Genomic DNA, 13416 nt, shown 5'->3' with positions numbered 1-13416 from the left:
TTGCCAAGGGATTTATCCTAGGTCAAACAAGGTCAAAGGACCATAGACAAAAAAATTCATGATTTATGGAAAGTCAGAAGTATTTTAAAACAATTAAAAATATGCACATAAAAATTTAATTGATGAAAAATATAAAATTAATCCAAAAAATAATTTTAATTCAAAATATGAAACAGAAAAATATTTGAAGATTTTTGGTGAAAGTCCCATGTTTTTTGGATTAAAAATGAAATTATTATGAATTAAACAAAATAAAGGGATTAAATGAAAATCCAGAAATTAAAATAAAATTCAGAAAAACAAAGGCCATCAGATCTCCCTCATTAACTGAGGTGGCAGATCTGATGGCCAGGCATGCACTTACACCAAATACCACAGTCAACGCTTGTACACGCGTGGTAGTCAGAAAGAAGAGTTGAGATTAAAACGTGGAGAGATGATCTGATGGATAGGACCTTACCACCACACCACCAGAGCTAGGGCTCCGGTCATCTCCTCCGGTGGGCCTCACTGGACTGGTCCACCATCAACCACCACCAAAATAAAAAGAAACTACAACATTTTAAAGGAAAAATGCCCAGAAGCTCGAATCTGGCCTCTATTTCTTCTAATTCCAAGTATATTGAAAGATACATGATCGTTGTGATTCGCAAGTGCACGAATAACGTCAAAGTAATATAAAAGAATATCGATCCCACAGAGACCAATCGTCAATCTATCAAATACTATCGTTACGGTGTTTATCTAAGGCGGTGTAAAAGAGGTATTGGGTTTAGAAAATAACGGTAAATAATAAATGCAGGTAAAGATAGGTTGAATGTAATTCATGTCAGTTAAGTGATGTTTCGATTGTATAAATAGAACTACTTATGAGGCAATCTTTTCTACTCTTGAAAAGAATCCATTTAACAAGAACTGTCGCTTTTGCGTATTCAGAACCGAGTTTACCCTTAAATTAAGGTCTTTTATTGTCACTTATAAAAGGTGCGCAGAACGCTAAAGTAGTAAACCTATTTTTAAGAAATGAGACTCGTAAACTTAGTTGAAAAGTGATTTTGATTTGGAAAGTTTACACAAGGAGTTTACTGATTTTAAACCTATCAACGCGTCCGAAAACAGTTTCAAAAATAGTTTTTCCTTAAAGTGATAAAAATTTCCTAGTTACTACGCCAGGGTGCTTTCGCACTCCTCGAATAATTAAAACTAACCAAGTTTGTTTTAGAAAACTCAAGTTAAAAATCAAAACAGCCTTTAAAGTATTTCTACAGATTTCAATATGTGAAACATTACTTTAACCGTGATCCTTACATTCTAACCTTTAAAAGATTTAGCCAGACATGGTAACACAAACGAACACAACGGTGTTAATCATGATGAAAAGTTTGTTTTAGAATGTGAGGCGTAGAAGCGAGTAAAGTGCGTAAAATAAATAAAGTAAAGCGAGTGCGGGAATTAAATAAAGTAAAGCGAGTGCGGAAAATAAACAAAGTAAAGCGATGCAGAAAATAAATAAAATAAAAGTGATACGGGAAATAAATAAAATAAAAGCGATGCGGGAAATAAATAAAATAAAAGCGATGCGGGAAATAAATAAAATAAAAGCGATGCGGAAAATAAATAAATAAAGCGATAAATAAGAACCTGCTCCAAACAGAGGCTTCGATTCTGGTACAAAGATAAACCTCCGACTCCTGAAGCTAAAGACGACATCAACTCGAAGTGACCCAACTCAATCTCACAAAGGTGCGATAACTCCCCGATGTGACGGATTATCGCTATTACAAATGATAACTATATGCTTAGTGTTGTAAAACTAAGTTGGATGATAGAAAACGAAATGAAATGAGCTATTTATAGAGATTCTCAGCAGTTTGTAAAGAACATGGTGCCCTGCAACTTCTCCTTAGTGGGCTTTAGTGGGAACGCGATTTCCAAAGGTGGCGCCCGCCATCCCTTCATGGCGCCCGCCATGTGTGCAAATGGGGTGGATCATGGGAACGTGGCGGTTACCTCCTAGTTGAGGGATGATGACTCATGGCTTCCCCTATAGCGTCCGCCATGTGCAACGCCATGTGTGTAATTTCGCTGAAAAACCCTAATTTTAGGTCTTTTTGCTTTGTTTCTCCCAAAAGTGTCCGAAAGTGCTAAATATCTGAAAACAGGAGAAAAAAGAGCATAATACAAATAAAATAATAATAAAGTCCTAATAAACATGTGAAATTCGAGTCAAAAACACGGTGTAATTCGGTGTGATCAAATTCTCCCACACTTAAACCTTTGCTTGTCCTCAAGCAAAACTCTTTATAGTTTATGCAAGAAAATCATTATCAATATAGAGTTAATTCGAGGCAAAAAGAATTACGAGTTCATTAGAGGAATGTATTGATAGGTACTAACGAATCGAACTAAGGGTATTGTAGTGACACTTCCCGCAATTGTGGTCGTAGGCTTCATTCCTATACAAATCAATCCACATCACTCCATCATACCTAAGCCTTCTTTTTGTTTTCCTAAAGTCCTTTTCATTAAAGTGAAATCACATTAAGCCCGTTATCTATACATACTCATAGTAAAGTGACCGGTTAATGATTATGATCTTAAGCATGGGGCTCTGGTACATAAGTTGGTGTAGCCCTTTTATTTAACCTAATTTGCAGTCGTGGGGGATTGGATTGTAATCCACCCTACCAAGTTCAGCACCAGATACCTCTGAACCAACCAGCAAATAGGCTTATTATTTTATTTTTCTAAGCATGGGGCTCCGGTACATAAGTTGGTGTAACCCCTTTATTCAACCCAATTTGCACTTGTGGGGGATTGGATCGTGATCCACCCTACCAAGTTCAGCACCAGATACCTCTGAACCAACAAACAAATAAGCTTATTATTATTTTATTTTTTTTCTCCTGCATGTTCCGCATATGTTTTTATTTTGCTGGGTTAAATGACCGTGTGAGAGTCACCTAGCCCGGATTTTCATGCGGTTTGGGAACAAAGCAGGGATTTTTGTGATCGTTCACTTATTTTCATCGGTCCCCTAGCATGCTTAAGCCGGAGCTGACTGATAGGATAAACTACTTAAGGACTTATTTGGAACAAAAACTGGGGCTACAACATATGGGGTATCGGGATCGACTCTTATAATCATGAAGCCTAAGGTGTTAAGACAATACCGATTTTTAGAAAAAGTTTTTCCAAGTCTTTTACATCCTATTATAAACCTGTCTTATAGCCTGAATGTTCAAGATGTACTGTTTTCTTGGCTAAATTGTTTTGGTAAGGTTAAAGAAATGGGGGAAATAAGGATACACTCACACAGATGACTCGTCAGACACATGTTATTTTATTGAAAGGGAAAAACATACTAAAAATAAAATAAACAAAACATACTAAAAATAAAGGAAAACGGTAAAAAGCGATAAAAGTAAAGGAAAGCGATAAAAAGCAATAAAAATAAAGGAGAAATGAAAAGCAATAAAATCTCCTCCCACACTTAAACCGAACATTGTCCTCAATGTTTCGATATGAGATAGGGTAGGAGTAACCTGGAAGAGAGAGAGAGAGAGAGAGAGAGAGAGAGAGAGAGAGCTAGGGGTGAGCACCGGTACCGTCACCGCCCTGGTCAGGGTGCCTGGGTCGACGACGTCTGGGTCGAGTACTAAGTCCTTCCTGCAGCTGTTGAGAGCGACCTATGAGAGATCCTTGGATGGCCTCGATGAGAGCGAAGTGACTCTCATTAGACTGTCGCATGCGTTGCTGCTCATTAGTAATCGCAAGCAAAGACTCAGTGACAGTCTGATATGCTCGCTCACTACGCTGCAGGGAAGCTACCATAAAACTTATATTGTCTGATAGTTGTTGGTTTGTGGTGTTCAGGAGGGTGTCACGCTTTTCCTCACGAGCCAGGTGCTCGCGCCACATCTCCTCGGTGATGTAGAAACCGGGAGTGGTACCTGCAAAAGGGTTAGAGGAAGAGGGTGCGGTGTGTGCAGGTGATATAGCAGGAATATCATGAGCCGGTGACTGGTCGCGTCGATCATACTCATCATCGGTTCCTTGCCCTTCGTCCATAGGAACGTTAGGTGGCAAAGGACCGGTAAAGGGTGGAGCATCAAGATTATATGTCAAATTCCTCGCATGTCGCACATCCGTATGCTGAGAGCAAGGTAGGACAATGCTGGGTACAGCTGCACCGTGTATCTTCTCGCTGCACCTTGCATAATTTCATATCTTTCAAAAACTTCAAGTTAATGGTGCGGTGAGGGAGTGGTTCCAAGGTGGCCAACTCAGCGTGTAGATTCAACGCTCTAGCAATGGAGGTAATCAAACCACCGAAAGAGATGGTTCCTCCTTTATTAAGGATGGCATACATATGGGCCAACATGAAAGGAACAAGATTGATCCTGCGATCAGTGAGGCAACCCTGTAAAAATAGTAATTCTTGGGCATTACTTTGTTAGAATTTTCTCGGCTAAATATATTACATGCCAAAAGGTATCTAAAAATACGTATGGTCGGGTTATGGATATTAGAAGCCAAAATTCCTTCAAAGGAAGTGACATTCACATTAGATAATCGGTTCCAAAAAGTAAATGCCTTGAGTGCCCATTCAGCATCTAAGGGCGTCTCACAAATAGCACCATCACCATAAGGCATTCCGAGCAATCCCGCTAAAGCATCGGTAGTGTACTCGTATTCTACATTAAACATCCTAAAATAAACGGTACCTACCGTGCTAGCAGTGCCAGGATGGACAATGTAAATCAGGGAACTTAAAAATTCCCTAGTGAGCCTATCTTAGGTGGGTGCTTTACTAGCAAAAATATCGTGTAATCCTAAATTGTCTAGCATATGGAATACACTATGATATGTGCCTAGAGTGTACAAATAGTCTTCGTCGACATACCTGGTAGAGAGGATCTCCCGAGTTTGCAATCTTTGCAAAATCTTGTTTTGTCGCTCACCGGGCTTTCCTCCACGAAGAGTGATGTCATTAAACTCCATTCCGGACATTAATGGAGGTTGTAGAGAAAAATGAGTAATTATAGAAAAGAAAGGAAAAAAAATGGGATTTAATGGATTTTTGGTGGGGAGTTGAAGAAGTGAAAATGGAGAATTGTTGGTTTGTAGTGAAAGTGAGAAGATTGGAAATTTTTATGAATTTGGTGGAGTTTGGAGAAGAAGAGAATAGGTTTGGAAAGGTTGAAGAAGGTATAAATAGTGAAAAAGGTAAATCTGACTGTTACGTCATGGCGCCTGCCATAGAGCTTGTGGCGCCCGCCGTGTCTTCGCATATGGTTTGGGCCGGCTGTGTTGTTTTTTTCTTTGGGCCTCAATTCTCTCATCTTCATTTTTGCAATGGGGGGTGTATATAGGTATCCACGAATGCCTTTTTTTTTATTTTAAGCTTGATACAATAAAATGAAACGAAATAAAAATAAAACAAAATAAAGTAAAACAAAATTAAATAAAACAAAACAAAATAAAACAAAATACAATAGTAAAGTAAAACAAAAATAAAACAAAATAAAATAATGGACATAAAAAACATAATAATTAATATAATGCATATATATATGTATGTGAAGAGTCAATAATTCACGAGTCCAGAGATATCAGGAAATAAAGCAAGCATAATGTCATAGGAAACAATAAAAATAAGCATGAATAATAAGTACGGAAAAATAGGGAAATTCAAACGGTATTTCTCGGTCCATGATGGCATCAACGCTCGGGATATAGTGGAGTCTCCTCGACTTCGTAGCCTCGAAGCTTCGTGATCTGGCATCGGAGATCGCCGATCTCATCATGCAGCATATCAGTCTCGGTGTCGTGTGAGGCCACTGCTACCTCGACCTGCAGGGCAACATCAACAAGCTCCTCGAGAAGCTCGGCTATCTCCATGTGAAGCTTAACCAATTCGGACTGCATGCTCGGAGTCTGGAGATTAGGATTGTTGGTACGAACTTTAATTCTGATCGGTGCAATCTTTGGCGCATCTACAGTCTCTCCCTGCCCTTCTATGGTGTAGACCCAGTTGGCCTGATCAATAACACAAGTCATCTAAGGGTTAGGTAAAGTGAAGTAGTGAATGGTCTCACACTCAATTAACAGCCTGTATTGATCCGGATGGAAAGAGGATCTCCTCATCAGACCACAGTCCAGACAGAAATCAACATCCGTCAAGGTGTAGCTGCAATAAGGTATCAGGTGAGATAGTCTCCTATCAAGTCCCAGGGCTGAGGCTATGTGAGTCACAGTGCCTCCGACATGTATGGGGCTCGCAGCAGAGCGAGCATTAAGGTATAGGCTATCAATGAAGAAAGCTCCACAGTCTACCGGGCGTGACTGAGTGTTATAGTACATGAAGAAGATCTCTTCAGCACTCACATGCGCATCATGGTCACTCTTCCCCAGGAAGGTGTGGGCAATGATCATCTAGAAGTATCGGAAAGCAGGGTTATGAATCTTGTTGGAGATCTAGGTTGAAAGATCAGGACTACCTCCACATGTGATATCACTCCAAAACTTCTCGACGTCTCGGCTCAGAAAGTAGCTCATGGGGAGCTCGGACGAAGCATCATAGGCAGTTTGGAAACCAAGCAAGTCGCCGAAACGCTTGTGGTTGAAGGTGTATTCTGCCCCAAATAACCTGAAGTTAATGTATCCTCCATCACTGGCATGACCAACATAAGGCTCGTAGACAAGCGAGCTCAGGAACTCCAAAGTCAGGTTCCTGTAAGTCACGTGCATAGCATCTGTATATTCATCCCACTGTAACTGATTGCATAAGTGCCTGAAACTAGGCTCAATGCCTAATGCCTCCATGCAACTCGAGTCGGGATATCTAGTAGGCAACATCGGGCACTGTGAAAGCATGGTGTAGCGCTGCTCTTGAATTGGGTCACGAAATATCACTGGCATAGTGTCTATATTCTCCGTTCCTGAAAAGTTAGATTAGAAACAGAGGACACCTGAAATCACAAATATTATAACTGTTAGTCTCCATATAGATATACATATATATATAAAACAAATAAAAATATAAATTAAAAAGAGTAAAAGTAAAGGAAAAGAAGTCATGGGTTGCCTCCCATGCAGCGCTTGTTTAACGTTGTTAGCTTGACGATTCGAACTTTATATGTTAGAGGTAGGAACTGGAGGGTCGGTCAGAGTTTGGTCATGACATTCTGTGGGTATGTCACCTCCTTGGTATTGCTTCAATCTTTGTCCATTTACCACGAATGGATTACAGGAGTTGTTTCAAATTTCAACTGCTCCGAATTTCAGGATTTTGGACACCTCAAAGGGGCCTGTCCATCTCGAACGCAGCTTACCTGGAAAAAGACGTAATCTCAAATTGAAGAGAAGAACAGAGTCTCCTATGTTAAATTCCTTTTCACGATCCTCTTTCCGTGCCAATATTTGGTTCTCTCCTTGTATATAACGGCATTCTCGTAAGCGTTCTGGCGAAGTTCCTCCAATTTGTGAATATCAAGGATTCGCTTCTTGCCAGATGCTAAGTAATCTAAATTTAGGGTCTTGATGGCCCAATATGCCTTGTGCTTGAGTTCAAAAGGTAAGTGGCATGACTTCCCGTAGACCAACTGGTACGGTGTAGTTCCAATGGGGGTCTTGTAAGCAGTTATGTAAGCCCACAGTGCTTCTGTTAGCTTTTCAGACCAATCTTTTCTAGATATTGATACAGTTTTCTCCAAGATCTGCTTAATCTCCCTGTTGGATACTTCCACTTGACCATTAGTCTAGGGGTGATATGGTGTTGCTACTCTGTGTTTCACTCCATATTTTCTTAGGAGCTTATTAAATATTATGGATATAAAATGCGATCCACCATCGCTTATGACAAGTCGTGGAACTCCAAATCTGGGAAATATATTGCTCTTGAACATCTTGGTGACTACTCTTGTGTCGTTGGTGGATGCGGCTATAGCTTCTATCCACTTGGACACATAGTCAACTGCTACCAAAATGTACTTGTTTCCCAATGAAGATGGAAAAGGTCCCATGAAATCTATACCCCAAACGTCAAATAGTTCTACTTCTTGGATGTTCTTCAAAGGCATTTCATCACGTCTTGAGATGTTCCCAGCGTGCTGGCACCGGTCACATCGGACAATATAAGCATGGACATCACACCATAATGTCGGCCAATAAAGACCAGCTTGAAGGATCTTAGCGTATGTCTTGGATGTGCTTGAATGTCCACCATAGGGTGAAGAATGAAATTGTTCTATGATGTTTCTGACTTCTTCTTCCGGGATGCAACATTGAAATATGTTATCAGTTCCTCTTTTGAAAAGGAGTGGTTCGTCCCAATAGAAGTGTCTTATATCTTTAAAGAACTTCTTCTTCTGTTGATAGTTGAGGTCAGGTGGTATGATATCAGCGGCTAGGTAGTTCACAAAATCAGCGTACCATGGTACTTTGCTAATTTCTGAAATCGTCCCAAGGTTGTCTCTATTAGGTTCAAGGGGAGTGGTATCTATCTTAGCTACTAGTCTGTCATAGGTGAAGTCATCATTTATAGGTAAATGATCTGGCTTTAAATGCTCTAATCTAGAAAGATGGTCAGCAACTACGTTTTCTGTTCCTTTTTTGTCTCTAATGTCTAAGTCGAATTCTTGTAGCAAAAGGACCCACCTGAGTAATCTAGGTTTTGCATCCTTTTTGCTCAGAAGGTAACGGATAGCTGCATGGTCTGTATAGACTATAATCTTAGATCCTACAAGATAAGACCTAAATTTATTGATTGGGAAAACTACAACTAGGAGTTCCTTCTCTGTTGTTGTATAATTTAATTGAGCGGCATCTAGGGTTCTAATAGCGTAATATATCACGTGTAGTTTCTTATCTTTTCTTTGCCCTAAAACAGCTCCTATAGCGAAATCGCTAGCATCACACATTATTTCGAAGGGTTTAGTCCAATCTGGGGTTTGTAGAATGTGTGCTGAGATTAATGCTTATTTTAACTAGTTAAAGTCTTTGATGCATTTCTCATCGAAAATAAATTCGATGTCTTTCATCAGAAGGCCGGTCAGGGGTTTTGTTATTTTAGAGAAGTCTTTTATAAAGCGTCGGTAGAAACCGGCGTGTCCAAGGAAACTACAGACTTCTCTAACTGTCTTAGGAGGTTTAAGGTTTTCTATAACTTCTATTTTTGCTTTATCGACCTCAATGCCTCTTTCAGATATTACATGTCCTAACACTATGCCTTCTTTGACCATAAAGTGGCACTTCTCCCAGTTTAACACTAGGTTAACTTCTACGCATCTCTCTAGGATTTTCTCAAGGTTAATAAGGCAGTCTTCAAAGTCTAATCCACACACCGAGAAGTCGTCCATAAATACTTCCATGATTCTGTTGAGATAATCCGTGAAGATTGACATCATACAATATTGGAAAGTAGCTGATGCATTACAGAGTCCAAACGGCATTCGTCTGTAAGCAAACGTTCCGTAGGGACAGGTAAAGGTTGTTTTCTCTTGATCCTCAGGGTGGATGGGTATTTGGAAAAATCCAGAGTATCCATCAAGATAATAAAAGTAAGAGTGTCTGGCAAGACGCTCAAGCATTTGATCTATGAATGGAAGGGGGAAATGGTCTTTCCTAGTTGCCTTATTGAGCTTCCTATAATCTATGCACATACGTCATCCGCCTTCTATGCGTTTAGCGACATGCTCTCCCTTTTCGTTATACACAACTATGATGCCTCCCTTCTTGGGTACCACATGTACAAGACTTACCCACTTACTATTAGAGATCTGATAGATTATACCAGCTTCCAGTAGTTTAAGGACTTCCTTCTTTACCACCTCGCTCATCACAGGGTTGATTCGTCTCTGATGTTCTCTGGAAGGTTTTGAATCCTCCTCTAGTGAGATTCGGTGCATACACACGGATGGGCTAATACCTTTTAAATCAATGATGTTGTACCCTAAGGAAGATGGGTATTTTCTTAAAACGTTCAAGAGTCGATTTGTCTCGTCTTGGTTTAAGGTGGCACTAACTATTACTGGGCGGTTCATTTCTTCATCCAGGAACTCATATCTTAGGTTCTTGGATAGTTCCTTAAGTTCTTGGGCTAGTTTTTAAGAATTAGGTGAAGGGTCTGGAGTAAGATCCAAACATTCATGAGGTTTCGTTTCCTCTAACTCGTCATCCTTTTCATTCGGGTTTGAAAATGGTTCGATCTTAGGTTCTCCCTGATCAAAATCTCTTATGCACTCATCTATGATATCGATCGCATAACATGCGTCTCCTAGAATTGGTGCCATCAGGAATTTCGAAAGAATGAACTCGATCTTTTCGTCCCCTACTTTGAAGGTTAATTTCCCTCTTTTGACATCTATTATAGCTCCGGCTGTTGATAAGAATGGTCTACCTAGAAGGATAGGGATATCTTCGTCTTCTTTTATATCCATGACCATAAAGTCTGTTGGAATATAAAGTTGACCGATCCTAACTGGGATGTCTTCTAAAATGCCTACGGGATACTTAACAGACCTATCGGCTAATTGAAGGGACATCTTAGTTGGTTGTAACTCTCCTAAGTTTAGCCTCTTGCATACAGCTAAAGGCATTAAACTTACACTAGCGCCTAAGTCTAGGAAAGCTTTGTCGATCACATGGTTTCCTAAAATGCAAGATATAGAAAAACTGTCAGGGTCTTTCTCCTTCTTAGCAAGTTTATCCTCAGAAATAAAGTTGCATTCCAAGGGTTTTGGATCATAGAGCCTACGCTTGTAAGTTAAGATGTCTTTGAGAAATTTGGCGTAAGACGGAATTTGGGTGATAGCTTCGGTGAAAGGAATCTCTACATGAAGCTTTTCTATCACTTTTATAAATTTTTGATATTGGTTGTTGACTTTGGTTTGTTTAAGTCTTTGCGGATACGGGATTGGTGGTTTGTACGGGGGCAGTGGTTTATAAGTTTTATCCTTGGCTTCACCTTCTTGGTTGGTTTGTTTCTCGGATTCCTTTGTTTCCTCTTCTTGGTTGTTAGAAGTTTTGGACTCGCTCATTGCTGGGTTCTGAGGCCCTTCGTAAGCGGTCCCACTTCGTAACAAGATAGCGTTAGCTTGCCCTCGAGGGTTTTGTTGAGGTTGTCCAGGAAATTGGCCTCCAGGTGTAGTTTGTGGGATTAGTTTTGTGTTACCTGTGAGATCTGGGTTTCAAGCATCTTGTTGTGAGTGATTATCTGATCAACCTTGGTTCCTAATTGCGTTATAAGTTTGTTTACGTGAATATTTTGGTTTAGGAATTCTTTATTTTGCTGAGTCTGGACCGATATAAAGCTTTCCATGATCTTCTCAAGGTTAGACTTCTGGGGCACAACTTGCATAGGTTGATTTGGTTTTTGGGCTTGATAACCTTGCGGTCTCTGGGGTGCATTATTTGGGATAGGGTTCTGGTTTCTATAAGAGAAATTTGGATGATTCTTCCATCCAGGGTTGTAAGTGTTTGAAAACGGGTTACCTTGGGCGTAATTCACTTGGTCGGTATTTAGTTCGTTTAAAAGGTTACACTCCACTGATTCGTGTCTTTTAGATCCACAGAGTTCGCACTCTATGTGTACTACTGCTACGGCGTTAGTGTTTGTAGACATATGCTCGATCCTAAGGGCTAAAGCGTCCATTTTTGGCTGCATCATGTCTAGAGAGCTTACCTCATGTATTCCACCTTGGGTCTCCTTTTTGTCTATTGATGCTCATTCAGTTCCCCATTGGTAATGGTTTTGGGCCATATCCTCAATTAGGTCACAAGCTTCTAGATAAGGTTTGTTCATCAGCATGCCACCTGCGGCAGCGTCGATGCTCATCTTGGTATTATAATCGAGTCCATTGTAGAAGGTATGAACAATCAACCATTGTTCTAGGCCATGGTGTGGGCAGACTCTTAATAGCTCGTTATATCTCTCCCAAGCTTCGAAAAGCGATTCTCCTTGGTTTTGAGCAAATCTAGTTATTTGGTTTCGAAGAACAACAGTCTTACTAGGGGGGAAATATCTAGCAAGGAATACTCTCCTAAGGTCTTCCCGGGTAGTTATTGAATTAGCTGGAAGTGAATCTAGCCATGAACATGCGCTATCCCTGAGGGAGAAAGGAAATAATCTTAAACAGGTCGCATCGGGTGAAGCGCCATTAGATTTAAAGGTGTCGGCTAGTTGGATAAAAACTTTTAAATGTTGATTCGGGTTCTCGGTAGCGAGACCCGCGTATTGGTTATGTTGCACTAATTGCAACAAAGACGGTTTTAGTTCGAAATTATTAGCAAGAATAAAGGGTTTTACTATACTCGAACTAGGTTCATCTTCAGAGGGTTGGGCATATTCCTTAAGAGGTCGCCTATCGCGATTCTCGGCCATAGCTTTCTTAATTCGGATGAGTAAGAGGCGTGTACGAGTATAACGTTCGGGTTCTGCTAAAGGATTTACTAAATTTCAGGTATTACGAGTTCTTCGCATTTACCGGCTAATAATGCCTTAGTCTATACGGTGTAACAACAGGGTACAAAATTTGACGAAGTTGGTCCCCGGCAACGACGCCAAAAACTTGATCATTGTGATTCGCAAGTGCACGAATAACGTCAAAGTAATATAAAAGAATATTGATCCCACAGAGACCAATCGTCAATCTATCGAATACTATCGTTACGGTGTTTATCTAAGGCGGTGTAAAAGAGGTATTGGGTTTACAAAATAACGGTAAATAATAAATGCAGGTAAAGACAGGTTGAATGTAATTCACGTCAGTTAAGTGATGTTTCGATTGTTTATATAGAACTACTTATGAGGCAATATTTTCTACTCTTGAAAAGAATCCATTTAACAGGAACTGTCGCTTTCGCGTATTCAGAACCGAGTTTACCCTTAAATTAAGGCCTTTTATTGTCACTTATAAAAGGTGCGCAGAATGCTAAAGTAGTAAACCTATTTTTAAGAAATGAGACTCGTAAACTTAGTTGAAAAGTGATTTTGATTTGGAAAGTTTACACAAGGAGTTTACTGATTTTAAACCTATCAACGCGTCTGAAAACAGTTTCAAAAATAGTTTTTCCTTAAAGTGATAAAGATTCCTAGTTACTACGCCAGGGTGCTTTCGCACTCCTCGAATAATTAAAACTAATCAAGTTTGTTTTAAAAAACTCAAGTTAAAATCAAAACAGCCTTTAAAGTATTTCTACAGATTTCAATATGTGAAACATTACTTTAACCGCGATCCTTAGATTCTAACCTTTAAAAGATTTAGCCAGACATGGTAACACAAACGAACACAACGGTGTTAATCATGATGAAAAGTTTGTTTTAGAATGTGAGGCGTAGAAAGCGAGTAAAGTGCGTAAAATAAATAAAGTAAAGCAAGTGCGGAAAATAAATAAAGTAAAGCGAGTGCGAGA

At 39.8% G+C, this 13416-nt stretch overlaps 1 non-coding gene across 1 annotated transcript; it reads left to right on the top strand.

Annotated features, from left to right (window-relative positions):
* The first annotated feature begins 11894 nt into the window (after window positions 1-11894).
* Window positions 11895-12001, top strand: LOC127124117 (small nucleolar RNA R71). The gene has a single exon (XR_007803754.1). It is a non-coding gene; the product is annotated as a small nucleolar RNA R71 (small nucleolar RNA).
* The last annotated feature ends 1415 nt before the right edge of the window (window positions 12002-13416 follow it).

This window comes from Lathyrus oleraceus, chromosome 2 (assembly GCF_024323335.1).
Source record: "Lathyrus oleraceus cultivar Zhongwan6 chromosome 2, CAAS_Psat_ZW6_1.0, whole genome shotgun sequence".
Lineage (NCBI taxonomy): Eukaryota > Viridiplantae > Streptophyta > Magnoliopsida > Fabales > Fabaceae > Lathyrus > Lathyrus oleraceus.
The sequence above is the reverse complement of the archived record's forward strand: the minus strand, read 5'-3'. Positions and strand labels throughout refer to the sequence as shown.